Source organism: Bombyx mori, chromosome W (assembly GCF_030269925.1).
Source record: "Bombyx mori chromosome W, ASM3026992v2".
Classification (NCBI taxonomy): domain Eukaryota; kingdom Metazoa; phylum Arthropoda; class Insecta; order Lepidoptera; family Bombycidae; genus Bombyx; species Bombyx mori.
In genome coordinates this window covers 8578297-8597289 of record NC_085135.1, presented here as the reverse complement: position 1 = coordinate 8597289, position 18993 = coordinate 8578297, and positions in this window count along the sequence as shown.

Below are 18993 nucleotides of genomic sequence, written 5' to 3'. Positions count from 1 at the left end.
AATGACCTTCTTAAAATATAACACCTAATGATCTCTCAACACTAGTCCGCATCATCTGTTCACGACTTAACCTAACCTAATCTATCTTAAGAAGGAGGGAGCCTGGAGATCAGTAATACAGGTCTTTGAACCTAGTACAGACTTCAGCTCTTTCAAAGGCTTACAAAATAAATTATAAGGTTAATTTATTTCCATTTGAATTTGTATGTACCTTGTACCTTTAAGAGAGAAATAAATAAATTATTATTATTATTATTATTATTATAAGGCGTTAAGCCTGAGCACCAGCGTCGAGGCATGGTAGCTCTTCTGACATCTTAGGGCGTTGGAGCCTGGAATCTAACTGCCAGCGTCGAGGCTTGGTAGCTCTAGATTATTAAGGCTTCCAGGCCTGAAATCTGAACACCAGCGTCGAGGCTTGGTTGTTCTGGTATTCTAGGGTTTCGAGACCTGAAATTTGAGTGCCAGCGTCGAGGCTCGGTAGCTCTTCTGACATCTTAGGGCCTTGGAGCCTGGAATCTAACTGCCAGCGTCGAGGCTTGGTAGCTCTAGATTATTAAGGCTTCCAGGCCTGAAATCTGAACACCAGCGTCGAGGCTTGGTTGTTCTGGTATTCTAGGGTTTCGAGACCTGAAATTTGAGTGCCAGCGTCGAGGCTTGGTAGCTCTTCTGACATCTTAGGGCCTTGGAGCCTGGAATCTAACTGCCAGCGTCGAGGCTTGGTAGCTCTAGATTATTAAGGCTTCCAGGCCTGAAATCTGAACACCAGCGTCGAGGCTTGGTTGTTCTGGTATTCTAGGGTTGTGAGACCTGAAATTTGAGTGCCAGCGTCGAGGCTTGGTAGCTCTTCTGACATCTTAGGGCCTTGGAGCCTGGAATCTAACTGCCAGCGTCGAGGCTTGGTAGCTCTAGATTATTAAGGCTTCCAGGCCTGAAATCTGAACACCAGCGTCGAGGCTTGGTTGTTCTGGTATTCTAGGGTTGTGAGACCTGAAATTTGAGTGCCAGCGTCGAGGCTTGGTATCTCAAATAAAGGAGTCGAGACCTGGACACTAAAAGTCGAACTCGATAGTAATTTAGTGTAATAGTTAAGTGAGATGATTTATGTGACTTCACATAAATATACTTATATTATTTTGACGCAGGGACACGTCATAAGCAGAATGGCCGTGTCGGCGCGTGTTTTTATAAACCATTAGTTCACGACTAATAAAGATGGGACGACAAACAACACGTGCAAGCATTCATCGAAAACAACACGTGCAAGATAATATACGCTCTGAGCTCGTTTCTGGTTTTATTGACTTACGAAGGCCGCCCGCTTACCATGTCGCTACCCGAAAGTGGAAATACTCCAACATGTAGACTACGATTAATTATAATTTTCTTGGCTTCATCTTTTTGAATCAATAATTCGTTCAATAATAATGTATAAAGCAAAATGAATACGTAACGCTTTCATGTAAATTAATCACGGGAATTCATTTTGTAAAATCTATAACTGAAAATAATATTATTTTTTATGTAATGAGATAATTAATTTATGTTCGGAAACAAACCTGCATATGCAAAGTCCATTACGGAAGGTAAACAAAATACAATTTCTAAAAAGATATTAAAACTTACCTTTTTACTTATTTTTAATCATATTTAAATATAAGGATTCTAATGTAAAGCGAACAAACCTTGATGGCTATCAACAGCCTTACCATAAGCCATGTATTTCCCCTTGTTATAATACTATAAAATAAAATAAAAAAGTTTTTTTATTTAATAAACACTGTTTTTTAACGCTAGAGATTCCGATCGAGATCTATGAAATAAAAATCTAGAAATTTTAATTTAATTTTGATTAGATGATAATTTGGATACTTATGCAAACATGGCGCTGTATTAAAATGTAAAAACTTGGAAGATATGATATTCGAGTGCACTTCTTTTAGTGTTTGTGTCAGGAATCAAGAAATGGCCCACCAGACTTTTGTGAAAAAAAAAACTGAAACAAAACTGTTCGTTAGTCTCGCTAAAACTCGAGAACGGCTGGACCGATTTGGCTAATTTTAGTCTTAAATTATTTGTGGAAGTCCAGAGAAGGTCTAAAAGGTAAAAAAATAAAAAAAATGTTTTTCCTTTGATGTGTCCCCCGTCGGACGGATTTTTTTTGTTTGTTTTATGTTTATTTTATACAAAAGCTTAGGTCTTTTATTTATCGATTGAAGCACTACGAAGTCTGTCGGGTCAGCTAGTAAATAAATAAATAACAATTTTTCCTCAAAGAAGTCAGCGTGGAAATATGAGCCTGAATGTATGTGGAAAAAAACAGCAAAACAAGCAACAATGTTAAATAGTTTATTGTATAACAAACAACTTGTTTATCGGATCATTAGTAACTATTTATAAATATAATCGTTAATTGATTGTAATGAAATAAGTATTGGGGATATCAAAATATCTAACTTCAACCCAAATATGAATAACTTGAGGTAGCGTGACCATCATTTAGTTTTTCTATTGTTGTAATGTCAAATGGATCGTGGTGGATATTGTACGGAAAGCTTCATAAAATACAATTCGTCGATTGTTTGTTCAACAAATTCTTAAATTGTAAATAAAGTGTCGTCCGCGTAGCAAACTACACTCAGACCCGGGAGAGGAGCCCTAAGGGCGCCCCGCAGGACCCAGTCATAGCTGATGTTCCACAAGAGAGGGCCAAGGACCGACCCCTGTGGAACACCGCGTTCGACGGGGAAGCGGAGCACCGTCCCATCGTGCCCGGTGCACACAACCGATCTATCCTCGAGGTAGGACCCGACTAGCCGACGGAGATACGCAGGGACGCCGTGATACGCAGGGACGCCGTGATCGCCCCCGCGATCACCGACCAGGGCAGGGTGTTGAACGCGTTGGCGATGTCCAGGGACACCGCCAGTGCAACCCCGCCCCGGCCGACAGCCTCATCAGAGAGGGCGCGCACGCGCATCACCGCGTCGATGGTCGAGCGGCCCTCCCTGAATCCGAACTGCTCCGCTGACAGATCGGGACCCACCCCCGTCAGGTGCTGGACGATGCGGGCGGCCACCACCCGCTCGAGCAGTTTTCCCGCCTCGTCCAGCAACACGATGGGACGATACCCCGCAGGTGAGTCCGCAGGGCGTCCCTCCTTCCTTAGTAGAACAAGTCTGCCCGTCTTCCACTGCTTCGGAAACCGTCCCGACTCAAGGCAGGCTTCAAAGAGCCGCAAGAGCCGGTCCCCAAGGGCACCGAAGGCCAAATCCCAGACCCGGCCGTGAACACCGTCAGGGTCAGGGGCCGCGTCCTTCTTCCGCATCCTTGACACGGCCGCACGAATCTCCTCCTCCGATATGCTCGGAGGGACCACCTCAGCAGGGGCATCACCATTCACGCTATCGCTATCAAAAGTAACCTACCGTTAGCGAAGTACACCAGCCATTGTATCTATTAGGCAATAACAAATAATATATTAATTAGAACGTGGAAGAATTCTATAAAACGAAGTCTTTAGGCAATAACAATAAATATATTAGAAGGTGGAAGAATTATATAAATCGAAACCTTTTTATAAATCAAAATCACAATTCCAGCTGAAAGCTGAGATGCAGTCTCCTTAAACGAGTTAGCCAGAATATAACGATGTCGATAAATAAAATAGCGAAAAAAAGTCATTTATTTAGTTCGGAAGTTCGCATAAAGCTGTTACGATGACAAGTAATAACCGACAGGAGATTGCATTGGAGGGCACGGGACGTCTTGACGAGCTTTTATGAGTAGAGGAGGGTACCGCTTATAAAACATTGCTTGCACCTTTCCAATTTTATTTCAAACAGGTAATAATGATCGGTTTGTTTTATTTAAAAAGTATTCACATCTTTTTTTTTTTTTTTCTAGGTGGGTGGACGAGCTCTAGGCCCACCTGATGTTGAGCGGTTACCAGAGCCCATAGACATCTACAACGTAAATGCCGCCACCTATCTGGATATACAAGTTCTAAGATCTCAATATAGTTACAACGGCTGCCCCAGCCTTCAAACCGAAACGCATTACTGCTTCACGGCAGAAATAGGCAAGGTGGTGGTACCTACCTGCGCGAACTCACAAGAGGTCCTACCACCGGTAAACGTGTTACACGTGTGATAACAAATGTTGAACCTCGTATACCCAAATCGAAAATGCTCGAACAAAATTTCCACAAGTGCCATGCAATATATTGAACGAATAGGAAATCAAATTTTAGATGAAATTTTACACTGTTGATTATTTGAAAGGAAATTTACGTAAACATAGGTTGTGCGTTAAGTAATTGAGTGCAGGAGTTCGGCGGTGCTCCGCTTGCATCCGGCTTCGGTCCGAATTCAATTAACGTTGCCCCCCCCTGCTGTTTCACTCTATTAAAATATCAATGGTGTACATCGTACCTGATAGTTTAATTTTATTTCGTACCAAAGCTTTTGTAGTAAACAGTTTTGTATATAAGTACGTAACAAAAGTTATTTCGCATGCTAGTAAAATACTTACCCCCGTATCTTAGGTTTTTTTTAAATATCATTTTTATCTAAAACTTTTAAGTCAACCGATTTATGTATATTAGTTATTTTTTTAATGAGAGTAGACATAAAACCTATCGCATGGCCAGATAAAAAAAAAAAAACAAAAAGAAAAGGGACAAAAATAAAAAATAAGACTATCGCCGACCGCATCACACGCATTGTACACGTACACGCCGCTTGTTTTTCATCTCAATATTTTTATGGACTTTTACTACTGTTCTATTAAATTACGAACTCTTACTGTCGATCATACTCATCGCTGCGCGAGTGGTATACCAGTTTTGTAAACAAACAATTTAGAAGAGTGCCGTCAACTCGTCACGCCGGACGCCGCCATTACGCATCGTCCATCACTCACGTTCCCAGTATTCTGCAGCCTGTAAGAAGCCAACGACGAGTTGGCAGGTACGTCTACTTCTCATTACCTAGTCTCGGCCTGCCCCTCTTTTTTGTTCACTCTTTAGTAATACTCGCCCCCGCAGAAACTTACAAAATATAGAACCAGCCCACCGCCATGGTGAAAATTTATTAAGAGTTTTTTCCCACTATATATTATAGATAAACGAACTTGAAATTATGTTTATTTTATTTCTTCCACTACGTTCGTTATCGATTTTATTTGTTTATTTTTGTCGAAACAATGAAGGTTCATAAAGCATCTTATCATCTTATACCTTTAACAATTATGTGCAGCAAACGGAACGCCCATTTGTACATATGGTTACAAATATTTAACTTTAAACTTAGGACTACGCCGTGACTTCACCTGGCAATTTATAGTCGCCGACGTCACAAAGGCAATAATAGGTGTAGATTTCTTGTCGTTTTACAATTTAATTATTGATTGCAGGAACCACCGTCTTATGGACAATAATACAACACTCGCGGCCCCGGCTTCTCCTGCCTGCCCGTCTGATGTTGTTTGTTCGGTAAAGGTACTCATTGGTGACAGCACATACCATCACATACTAAGAGAGTATCCTGACATCACCCGTCCTTCAGGTATTCATCGCACACCAACACATAATACGTTACATTACATAAATACTACACCTGGGCCACCAGTTTCATGTACACCGCGTAGGCTGGCCCCCAACAAACTAAAAATTGCAAAAGAGGAGTTTGATGCGATGCTGCGTAATGGCACAGCCAGACCCTCAAAATCACCATGGTCATCTCCGTTGCACTTGACCCCAAGAAAGACACTGGATGGCGACCTTGTGGGGACTATCGGATGCTGAACGCCAGAACAGTGCCAGACAAATACCCAATCAGACACATTCACGATTTTTCACACAGTCTATCAGGGTGCTCTGTGTTTTCCACTGTAGGAACGATACCTACTCAGTACTCGTATTGTAAAATACAAAATCGCTTGCGCTCGGTCGCAGCGACTAGTCGAGCCACGATCTGACGGCGAACGCACGCACAATTTCAACTCGGCCACCACGTCTCAATATCACGCGATCTCATATTTAAGTTTTATTTTTGTGCACCGGAAAATTTTCATTTTTGATTTATTATAATATTTAAATAAACAATTGTGAAGTGAAAAGACTTTCATTCGAACTAGAAAGAACTTGTGAACTTCAATTGGTGAGCCCGACGTGATCTGATAGAAGATGAGTCGTGAGAAGGGACAACTTCCATCGGGAAGCAGATACACTTCTGGAGATCGTACAGAAGGAGGCATGGGTGAAACCGTAGGAATCTACAAAGTTGGAGTGAAAATACCGCCATTTTGGCCCGAGGAGCCCGGATTGTGGTTTGCCCAGGTTGAGGGTCAATTTTTAATCTCCGGCATCACATCAGATGCGACGAAATTCTACCATGTTCTCGCACAACTCGACCAGCAATATGCAGCGGAGGTAAAAGATATTATTATTTCCCCACCAGCTGAAAATAAATACATAAAATTAAAAACTGAACTGACAAAAAGATTGTCGGCGTCACAAGAAAAAAAAGTCAAACAGTTATTGATGCACGAAGAATTAGGAGATCGAAAACCCTCGCAATTCCTGCAACATTTACAAACATTAGCAGGACCTGATTCGTTCCTACGCACGCTATGGTCGAGCCGTCTGCCACACAATATTCAAACCGTAATAGCGTCACAAACGGATGTACCACTCGAGACTGTTGCAGACCTAGCAGATCGCATTTATGAAATCGTTCCGATACCGGTTGCACCTGTGATAGCAGCAGCTGATGGCAGTAGTATTATAAACAACATGGCAAAACAAGTTGAAGCATTAACTAAAGAAGTGGCATCATTGAAGGCACGGCTGTCTCGCAGTCCAAGTTGGCATCGGCGTAATCAGCGAAGCCAGTCTCAAGAGAATCATCGTTCTCGCTCTCGCTCTCGCTCACGATCCAGAGATTGGAATATAAGCTACTGTTGGTACCACAACCGATTTGGTGGTAAAGCCACACGATGTACAACACCTTGCAAATTCAACGCGACTTCGGGAAACGCACCCGGCAGCCAGAGGTAGCGGCTAACGGCTGCCCATCTAAGCCAGGCCGCTTATTCATTACGGATAGAAACAGCAAGTTGTCATTTCTCGTCGATACAGGATCTGACCTTTGTGTGTATCCAAGATCTGCGCTGAGTCAACCTCGTACTAAAACCGACTACCAACTCTATGCTGCAAATGGTTCTCCGATCGCTACTTACGGTTGGATCCACTTACAACTCAACATTGGTCTACGCCGCGCCTACAGATGGCGTTTCGTGGTGGCCGATGTTTCTAAACCAATAATTGGTGCTGATTTCCTCCGTTTTTATGATTTGCTCGTAGACGTGAGGAACCACCGCCTGGTCGACGGGTTGACATCTCTCTGTGCTACAGCTACACCAGAAAAAGAGGCAAATGACATTGCATCAATTAAAGTGATATCTGGCGACTCCATATATCACCAGCTATTGCGTGAATATCCTGCAATTACACGTCCAGCTGGAACCCAACGAGAAATCAAACACGGAACAGAGCACCACATCCGCACGACACCAGGTCCTCCCGTTTCCAGTCGACCGAGAAGACTTCCACCTGACCGACTAAAGATTGCGAAGCAGGAGTTCAACGAAATGCTGGCGAACGGTACGGCGCGTAGGTCCAAGAGTTCGTGGGCATCACCGCTGCACCTCGCCCCCAAAAAAGACAACGGCTGGCGACCTTGCGGGGACTATCGGGCACTGAACGCGCGTACAATCCCGGACAAATATCCAATCCGCCACATTCAAGACTTCTCGCAGCAACTAGCAGGGACGAAAGTCTACTCAAAAATTGACTTAGTTAAAGCTTACCATCAGATACCGATTCACAAGGCCGATATCCCAAGGGCAGCAATAACTACACCGTTCGGATTATTTGAATTCCCATATATGACCTTCGGACTGCGAAACACGGCACAGACCTTTCAAAGATTCGTAGACGAAATGCTTAAGGATCTGCCATTTTGTTACGGGTTCTTAGATGATATTTTACTTGCTTCTCCAGATGAGACCTCCCACCTCCAACACCTTCGACAGCTGTTTCAGCGCTTAGCAGAATATGGCATGCTCATTAACACTAACAAGTGTGAATTTGGTAAGGCTTGTATCACCTTCCTGGGCCATGAGGTAAGCGCAGAAGGCATTAAGCCGCTACCAGAAAAAGTGCAGGCAATCATGAACTACCCAACACCGACAGCAGTAAAAGAACTTCGCCGATTTTTAGGAATGTACAATTTTTACCGTCGATTTGTACCCAATGCGGCCAAATTTCAAAGTCCATTAAACGACATACTAGCTGGACCTAAAACGAAGGGAACACAGAGCATTACAATGACTCCTGAACAACAGGAAGCTTTCAATAGCTGCAAGAAAAGTCTTTCCGAAGCAGTGATGCTCGCACATCCAGGACCTGCTGCACAGTTGGCCATATTCACAGACGCGTCCGATACGTCCATGGGAGCCGCACTTCACCAAAAGTGTAAAGACAGTTGGAAGCCACTGGGGTTTTTTTCACGACGCCTCTCTTCTGCAGAAAAGAAGTATAGCCCATATGATCGTGAGCTGCTGGCTATATACAACGCAATACGCCATTTTCGCCATATGGTAGAAGCAAGACCATTCACAGTTTTTACGGATCATAAGCCCCTGTCATTTGCTTTCTCACATAATCGTGAAAAATGCTCTCCAAGGCAATTTCGGTATCTGGACTACATATCCCAATTTACAACGGATATCCAGTATATCCAAGGAAGCCAAAACGTTGTAGCTGACGCGTTCTCCCGCATAGAGGAAATTAGTCGCATTATAGACTACATCGCACTCGCAGCATCACAAGACTCGGATCTAGAATTACAACAGCTGCTACAGAAAGGTTCAGCACTAGATCTGAAGAAAATTAAAGTATCAGACTCCGACAAGGAAATTTACTGCGATATTTCCACACCAAATCCACGACCATATATGACAGTAGCTTTCAGGAAACCTATTTTTGACGCGCTTCATAAACTGAGCCATCCAGGTGCAAAAGCCACTGCAAGAATGGTTACGAGGAGGTTTATCTGGCCTGGAGCACAGAAAGATTGCAGACAGTGGGTCAGTGAATGCACAGATTGTCAGAAAAACAAAGTCCACCGCCATACCCAATCACCCACTTCTACTTTTCCTGTTCCTTCCCAACGCTTTTCTCATGTCCATATGGACATCGTGGGACCATTACCGATTTCAGGTGGCTTTAGGTACTGCCTCACGGTCATCGACCGTTTTACTCGTTGGCCTGAGGCATACCCTCTTGAAGAAATCACGGCGGAAGCATGTGCCCGCGCCTTCGTCGCTGGCTGGGTGTTGTTACACACTACTCTACAAAGCAGCTTTGCCCTAATCAGCTCGTTTACGAGCTCATTGTGTTTTTCCATTAGAGTCATCATTTTTAGCTTTCATGTAAAATCAAATCATATTGAAAACCAGTTAGAATCTGGAAGCCGTCGCGAGCATACATAAGTTTGAGAAGTCAACAATAGTGTTGTAAAATTGTGAAGTCTAATAAAAGACAGTTTAGTCGTGAAAAGTTTTTGTGATTTTTTTTAAAAAGAAGTTTGAGAAAGGCCGTGTAACAAATTGGTGTCAGAAGTGGGATACCAGAGAAGAAATCTGAGACAGACCGTCAAAGATTCTGGTATCTCGAATCCGAGCCATCAAACTTCAAGAACGACCGACAGTAAGCCTTGCCCTAAGGACAAGCCTGCGTCTAAACACAACTCAAGAGGACGACGGTAAGCCTCCGCTGTTAAGCGTGAGCCCGCTCCAGCCGCGACGTGACGCACAGAGACGACAGACCAGCTGCTTCCAATTCTAACTCACCCACCATCAATCAGCATCCAGAACATAACTACCAGCATCCTGCTCGTGACGAGGCAATGCGGTACGGCGTGCTTCTGTGAGTGCTCTACACTTCAAATTCTCCGAAAATTTTCAAACTTCCTTAATCTTAATTTTAAGTTTCTAAATTTATATTTAATTCTAACCTGTATTTCAAGTGCTATATTTGTATTCCAATTTTATCCAGCACATCATAATTCAAACCTAAATGTCAGTCAAATCGGAATCTTCAAAGAAAGGCGAAATGACGGACAAAATTACCTTATCCTTTTTAACCAAATTCATCAAAACTTATAATGGGGACAGAGAATCACTCCCCGCGTTTTTAACTAATTGTGACAATGCAATGTCCTTAGCTAGTTCGGATCAACAGCCTGTCTTATGTAAATTTATCATCTCACAATTAGAAGGAAAAGCCCAAGTCGCATGTAGTCTAAAAACGTTTACTAAGTGGACGGAACTAAAAAACTTTTTAAGATCAACCTTTGGAGAGAAAAAACACTCCATTCATTTACTTTCTGATTTGCAACATTGTAAACAATTATTAAATGAGGATGTGACTAAATTTTCCTTAAGAATTGAACAAATATTAACACGTATTCATTCTAATATTCATTATAGTTGTAAGGACGAAAGGGAGCTTCTAGGCAGAACCGCAGCCATGGAGGATCTTGCCCTTAACACATTTTTATTGGGATTAAATCCATCACTATCTAATATAGTTCGTTGTAAAAATCCAACAACCCTCAGTGACGCCATACAATATGCCATTGATGAGGAAAAAATATTCAATTTATACAAAATTAACACAAGATCCCAAAAACAATGTTCAGTCTGTAACAAAGCGGGCCATACTTCCTCAGAATGTTTTAAAAATAAAAAACCTTTTTCAAAAAACGTTTTCCAAATTCATCATCAAAATAATTTTAATAAAAATCAAAAACCTAATTCAAATAATTCTTATATTAAAACGTGTAATTATTGTAAAAGAACCGGTCACACGATTACGGAATGTCGCAAGCGTCAATTTAACGAGAATCGCCGCGAAAACGCAAATTCCGCGCAAAACGATAACTCGTATATTAGGTCTCGTGTTGCACCTGCGCAACCGTGTGAACAAGAAAATTTAAACTAAATCGGATTTCGTTGCCGTGTCCTTCGAAATCCAATCAAAATCATAAAGACACGACTTATACTAAATTTTCTAAATTCACGACTCAACCAAAAGAATTGAGTTCTTCTAAATTCATGACTCAAGTAAAAGAATTGAGTTCTCCTAACTTCACGACTCAACCAAAAGAATTGAGTTCTTCTAAATTCACGACTCAAATAAAAGAATTGAGTTCTCCTAACTTCCCGACTCAGCCAAATAAACTGAGTTCTACCAAGTTTATACCTCGACCAAAAGAGTTGAGTTCTACTAAATTCACGACTCAGTCAAAAGAATTGACGAGTTCGACTAATGATAAAGAACTAAATGATAAAATAACAAACAAAAAATTTTACTCAAATTCAAAAACCAATCAATACAATTCTAATTTTATTAATTCTAAATTCACGACTCAATCAAGACAATCGAATGATAACAAAAATCAGGGCCTTACTCAGAGTCCGGATTCAAAAAATAATTTACCTAATTCTAACTTAGTTACAAATCCTAAATCTAAACTTATGTACGAAATTAACGATTACAGTAAAAAGGTGTCTTTACCTCATATTTACTTAAATTCTAAACATGCCTCTGAAAAACTATGTTTCCTAGTTGACACAGGATCCACCATAAGTATTATAAAAGGATCAAGTTTATTAGAAGTCCCGAATCTCTCGAACGAAATCGTGAAATTAAAAGGGATTAATAGTTCAGAAAATCCTGTTGAAACATTAGGTACTTTCGAAATGGAATTTAATTTATATAACGAAACTTTTAAATACAAATTTCACCTTACAAATGACGATATTAATTTAAATAATTACGATGGAATTATTGGTAGCGATTTTTGCAATTATTTTAAATCGAACATCAATTATTTTTCTAAATCCTTATCTGTAATGAATCATTCTATTCCTATCATTTATACTCAACCAACTTATATCATTCCGGCTCGTTCCGAAGCCGTCATTGAATGCACCGTGTCAAATCACGTGCCCGAGCTTTATCGTAATAACGAAGCTCTTGTTCTAGATCATACCTTATGTGAAGGTGTTTATGTCGCTAATTGCATAGTTACGATCAAACAAAATAATAAAATAAATATTTCTATTTTAAATACTACAGAGAGCGATATCGAAGTGAAAGATTATCACGTAACGTTAACGCCTCTCGAGCGCGAATGTTTTGATTACGAATCTTGTTTTAATATTAATTCTAATGTAACTTCTAAATCTGATCGTATTAACAAAGTTCTAAGTCTTATCCGATGTTCTCATTTAAATGATGAAGAGCGTAAAGTTTTCTTAGAGTGTTGTTCACAATATACAGATATTTTTCACATCGAAGGTGAACCTTTAACTTTCACAAGTGCTATTGAGCACACCATAAATAAAGGCAACGCACCTCCTATCCACGTTAAGTCATATCGTTTTCCTGAATGTCACAAAGAGGAGGTCGATTCTCAAATTCGTAAGATGTTAGAACAAGACATCATCCGACCTTCTATTTCACCCTGGAGCGCTCCGGTTTGGGTTGTGCCCAAGAAAATGGACGCTTCCGGTAAACGAAAATGGAGAATCGTTATAGATTACCGACGCCTTAATGACGTTACCGTTTCAGAGACTTATCCGCTACCTCTTATTACAGATATTCTAGACCAGTTGGGTCATTCGAAATATTTTAGTACGCTGGATCTTACAAGCGGATTTCACCAATTACGAACCAGCGCTCAGGACGCCCCAAAAACAGGTTTTACAATTAGCACTAATTCGAGCATGTCTGGACATTACGAATTCACCAGAATGCCTTTTGGGTTGAAAAATGCCCCTGCTACTTTTCAACGTCTTATGAACACTGTTCTATCAGGTCTACAAGGCCTCCATTGTTATATTTATTTGGACGATTGTATCGTGTACAGCCAAAATCTTAACTCGCACATTACCAAATTAAAATTGGTATTCGATAAATTTCGACAATTCAAACTCAAACTCCAACCAGACAAGTGTGAATTTTTAAGACACGAAGTCACTTATCTTGGCCATATTATCACCGATAAAGGTGTTTCTCCAAATCCCGAAAAAGTCAAGACCGTTTCACAATTCCCAATTCCGAAAAATCCTAAAGAGATAAAATCATTTTTAGGCCTCATAGGTTATTCACGCCGTTTTATCGAAAACTTCTCTAAGTTAACTAAACCACTTACTTCCCTCTTGAAGAAGGATGCTGACTTCCTTTGGAACAAGGAACAGCAACACGCATTCGAATTCTTAAAAGAAAAACTAGTTACTGCCCCTCTACTTCAATATCCAAATTTTTCAGAACCTTTTAATGTTACTACAGATGCAAGTAATTACGCCATAGGCGCAATTTTATCCCAAGGTCAAATAGGCAAGGATAAACCAATAGCGTATGCATCACGTACTTTAAACAAAGCCGAAGGCAACTATTCCACCACTGAGAAAGAGCTTTTAGCCATCTTATTTGCTGTTAAAACTTTTAGGCCATACTTATACGGCAACAAATTTAAAATCGTAACAGATCACAGACCTCTTGTGTGGTTATTTAATGTAAAAGACCCCGGTAGTAGGCTTATTCGCTGGCGTCTTAAACTCGAAGAGTATGACTATGAAATAGTTTACAAGCAAGGTCGTCTTAACTCTAACGCCGATGCTTTATCTCGTTGCCCTATCAACGCTATAAATATAAATAATTTGAACAATCTTAGTTATGAAAAATATTTTAAACTTCAATTTATAAACGAACTTCCAACATCAGACACAGTTATCGAAGAATGTACTGAAAGTCTACATTTATCTAAGTTTAATACAATCGCTTGCCCAGTTTCATTAGATTTTGATTGTTCTATACCTCACTGCGAGGATATCTTAAACCAACTCGAAAATACTGAAGAGTTACTAAATTCTGAACGCGAAGTTCTTACAATTAAAAGTATTAAAAATAAAAATAAAACTTTCTACTTCTTATACACTAAAGTTCATCATTACGAAGAGACTCATTTTAGAGATATTTATAATTTATTAATTAAACTAAGAAATATGTTAATAGAGTGTGAAAATATCACAGATTTAGCATTACCAGATTTTTCAGACCCATTCTCTAAATTAAATTACACGAAAGTCTATAATATAATATCCTACGTTTTCCATAATACTAATATCAAAATACATATTTATAAAAATAAATTAATTTATCCGACTCCAATAGAAGTCCCTAAAATTTTAAAGGAAAACCACGATTCACCTATCGCTGGTCACCCAGGATCACAACGCATGTATAAGCGCATTAAAGCTATGTACTATTGGAAAGGTATGCGTTCTGATATTGAACAATATGTAAAAAGCTGCAAACTTTGTCAAATTAACAAACCTCTACGTAAATCAAATAAAGCTCCGATGGAGATCACGTCTACATCTACTAAGCCGTTTGAGCGGTTAGCCTTAGATGTCGTAGGCCCTTTGCCCGACTCAGGTTTTCAAAATTTCAAGTTTATTCTAACTTTACAAGATGATTTAACCAAATTCACGAGTGCTTACCCTATGGTTACTTCTACTAGTGAGGAGATAGCTCGTAATATCGTACATTTCATGTCTTTGTTCGGTTTTCCAAAAACCATTTTAACTGACCTAGGTACTTGCTTTACGTCAGAATTATTTAAACAACTAACTGAAATCTTAAAAGTAAAAGCTTTATTTGCAACTCCGTATCATCCTCAAACAAACGGAGCTCTGGAACGCTCACACGCTACTTTAAAAGAATATTTAAAGTCTTTCGTTAATGAAAATCAAAACGATTGGCATTGCTATTTATTTACTGCAATATTAGCCTATAATACTACTCCCCATTGCACTACTAATTATACTCCACACGAGTTATTATTCGGTTACAAACCGTCCATTCCAAGTTCTTTATATGAAAGCACCAGTAACACAACCTATAATGAATATATTCGCGCATTACAATATAGAATGCGTTTTAGTCGCGAAAAAGCGATACAAAATATTATTAACAGTAAAGAAAGGTCTAAGCAATACTATGATACCAATTCTCGCGAAATTTTGTATAAAGCTGGTGATATGGTATATTTAAAACACCATCATAAATTGAGAAAAGCTCTATCGCCCATATGGAAAGGCCCTTACAAAATTACTAAAGTTCCCAATAAGCATAACGTGACCCTACAAGTAGGTCGTAAACAAATTAAATATCATACCAACGATATTAAACCTGCTACAATCTAACTTCTACGTCTAAATTTATTCTATGTGTTTATTTTCAGAAATAAAGTCTACTATAAATAATTTTAATACGACTATCTACAAACTTAATCAAAACGAGATCAAATTGAATTCTCAAATAAATAAAATGAACGAAATATGTTCCCAAATTACAAAAACTGATAATCTATTATTGTACAATTCTAAGTTAAATAATTTACTTAATATTATCGAAAGTTCTCTACTAACTATTTCAAATTTTCTAGACACTACATTAAGTTCTATATTATTTTCGAAGGTTAACATCCTACACCCTAGCGTAATTAGTCCCTTAGATCTTTATAACGAATTATTTAAGCATAGCAATCAAATAAATAAAAGGTTAGACTTTCCAGTCACCCTAAATATTCAAAATATTCATTCATTGATCGATGTTTCTAAGCTTAGTTCTTATTTCTATAATAATAAAGTCATATTCGTATTACGAATTCCTTTAATAACTCCAGACAAGTTCGTTGTTTATAAAAACATACCTTTACCTACACCTCACGATGAGTCACATCGCACTTTCGCTTTAATTAAACCGTCTAACTCGTACATCGCTTTAAGTGACGATAGACTGCATTATGCTATGCTGGATAATTTTGATAATTAATTTTAAAATGATAAACAATAACTATTCTATATGTGAATCAATAACTATATACTCAAGTGTAAGTAATCCTAATTGTGAATCTAAATTATTAACAGAGGTTATTCTTTCATTGCCCTCTGAATGTATTTCTAAAATTTTATATGGTCAAATTGATATTTGGCAAAAACTACTAAATAACAAATGGATATACGTTCAATCAAATAAAAGTAAACTTACTATCAAATGTAATGATGTCATCCATGATTATTCTATCGAAGGAACAGGAATTCTTAAGTTAACAAACAATTGTATCGGTTACTCTAAGACCATTCAACTTATACCAACGAATTCTTACTCTTTTATTATTAAATCTCCTTTAAATGTAAACTTTGATATTACATCCGATGATTGTTGTAAGAGAGACATACTTAATGAAAGTTTACCACATTTGTCGCCAATCTCTATTAGCAAAATAAATCTAGATTCCTTGAAATATGCGACGCACCAAATGGACAATTTAGAAAATGAATTAAACAATATTGAGAAACAATCTCATTTTATTAAATATGGCTCATACTATTCTACGTTTACTTATATCCTTATCGTGTGTTTGTTTCTATTTTTAATGTATAAGATTTACAGATATTTTAAAAACAAAACGTCCAATTATGTATGTTGTATTCAAATATTTAACGGATGTTATAACACAAAATCAACCAATAAAAAATCTAAAGTTTCAAATTCTATCGAGATGACTGAGATACCATCCAGTGATGAAGATAAAATGTCTATACAATCTTTGCCAATTAGGCAGAAGCAGAATTATAAATCTACTATTTATAATAAGGATCAATCCTCTTCAAACAGAAATCTAAATTTCTAATTTAATCACTTAATAAAAATAAAAAATATACTTATATTAAACATGAATAATATTTTATATAATTTTCTAATTCTAATTTTTCTAATTCTAATTTTGAATGTTTTATACATGTTTAAACATACATTGTAATGTTAATTTTAATACTAATTCCTAACTTAATTTCATAAATATTATTAAGAACGAATTTTCAATATTTTCTGTTTTATTTTCTATTTTCAATTTAATGATTTAATGATTTTGTAATGACTCCTCAAATTTTATATTATTTTCGTTTAACTACGCTTCATCTTATTGAGGATGAAGCTTCGTCAAAAAGGGGGAGCTGTTACACACTACTCTACAAAGCAGCTTTGCCCTAATCAGCTCGTTTACGAGCTCACTGTGTTTTTCCATTAGAGTCATCATTTTTAGCTTTCTTGTAAAATCAAATCGTATTGAAAACCAGTTAGAATCTGGAAGCCGTCGCGAGCATACATAAGTTTGAGAAGTCAACAATAGTGTTGTAAAATTGTTAAGTCTAATAAAAGACAGTTTAGTCGTGAAAAGTTTTTGTGTTTTTTTTTTAAAAAGAAGTTTGAGAAAGGCCGTGTAACAGGTTCCTTAAAAGCGGCTTACACCGGACCACATGAGGTAGTGCAACGAGGAGACAAGGGGTTCAACCTCCTTGTCAATGGCAAAAGAGTTACAGTTTCTATAGACCGACTTAAGCCAGCCTACACACTACACGACTCAACTACACATACTAATACAGCAACAACGCATACTAACACGGACATACCAATACCCACCACCAATTCACCTACTGAGAGAAGCAACATCAGAACGACGAGGTCTGGTCGTAAAGTACGATTCCCAAACTGTTATCGCCCGTAGGACGGTCTCTGGAGGGGGGTGATGTGGCGTGTATATATTTTGTGTAGCTTTAAGTTTATTTTATTGTATAGTGTTATTGTATTTAGTCTAAAATATATTTTATGTTAAATTAAATAATATTATTTCCGGACAAGCAGTTAAATTTTATATATATATATATATATATAGTGGTGGCTACGCATCCTCGGCGCCCGCGGCCCGATGGAGCGGCTCCGCTGCCGGCCGTGCAGTTCGATCAGTTGGCTCGCCACACGGAATAGATAAATAAGGTTGGAAAGGCCTTTGCTCTAATTTTGTATTAGAACCAGTGTCGCCGCTTCATCCCCACTATTTTAATCTCTACACATACACATACTGTGATTACAAGTATTTCGCACACAACAAAAACACCCACACATAAATCTCAGGACAGATATTCGTTCGCAAACTAGCACAAAACACACACTCACACACGCAAAAAGGCAATAAAAATGTTCTTACACGCTAGTGCTTGATAAAATCGATATTCTTTATCGATAAATTATCTGATGAATGAATGGAGAAAATTAAACATGAAATAAATATTGAAAAAGAAAACTATTTTACTTTTATTAATTACAAATAGTCACTGTTCCTGGAATAAAACGTATTTGTTAAGCAGTTGGCGCTTGCTATTAATTGCGAATGAATTTTTCAAAACTAAGTGTATTCTGATTTTTTTATGGTAAAATCATTTTCAGTAAAATGTTTAGAGCAAATAGTACTCGTCTTTGTCTCCAGTTTCCTCTACCTGTCACGTCAATCCATTGTTCCCTGGCGTTAGGTTCTTTAGGAAACCTAAAATTTTTAATTTACTGCATAAGTCAAATAGCATTTTACTACGTATTATTTTTTATTTATTTTAATACGTCTTAGACAATATAGTAAATACCCGTAAATGAGAGGTCTACATGTCCCTTTATATTATAACTTCACATTAATTCAATGATAATAATTCAATAATAATAATACATATTTATTTTACTCAAAATACGTCTCACTAAGAATATACTAGGTATCATTAATTAAATATAAAATAATGCAAAAATTATCCATGTTTTCCCCACCGAATGTAGTTCCGCCTTGTCGTGGCGGTGGGGCTTAAGCGTGCGTCCCTAAAATCGCGTGCAGAGGAATCTGTGTCGGACGCCGCGACCAAGAGAACTGCGCCCAGCTCTCCGCAGCCGCCTCCGCGTTCTGCGGGGGATGCCTTGAGAGATAGTGAGGGACCCTCTCCCCACGCCCTTTGCATTGGCAAAGTGTG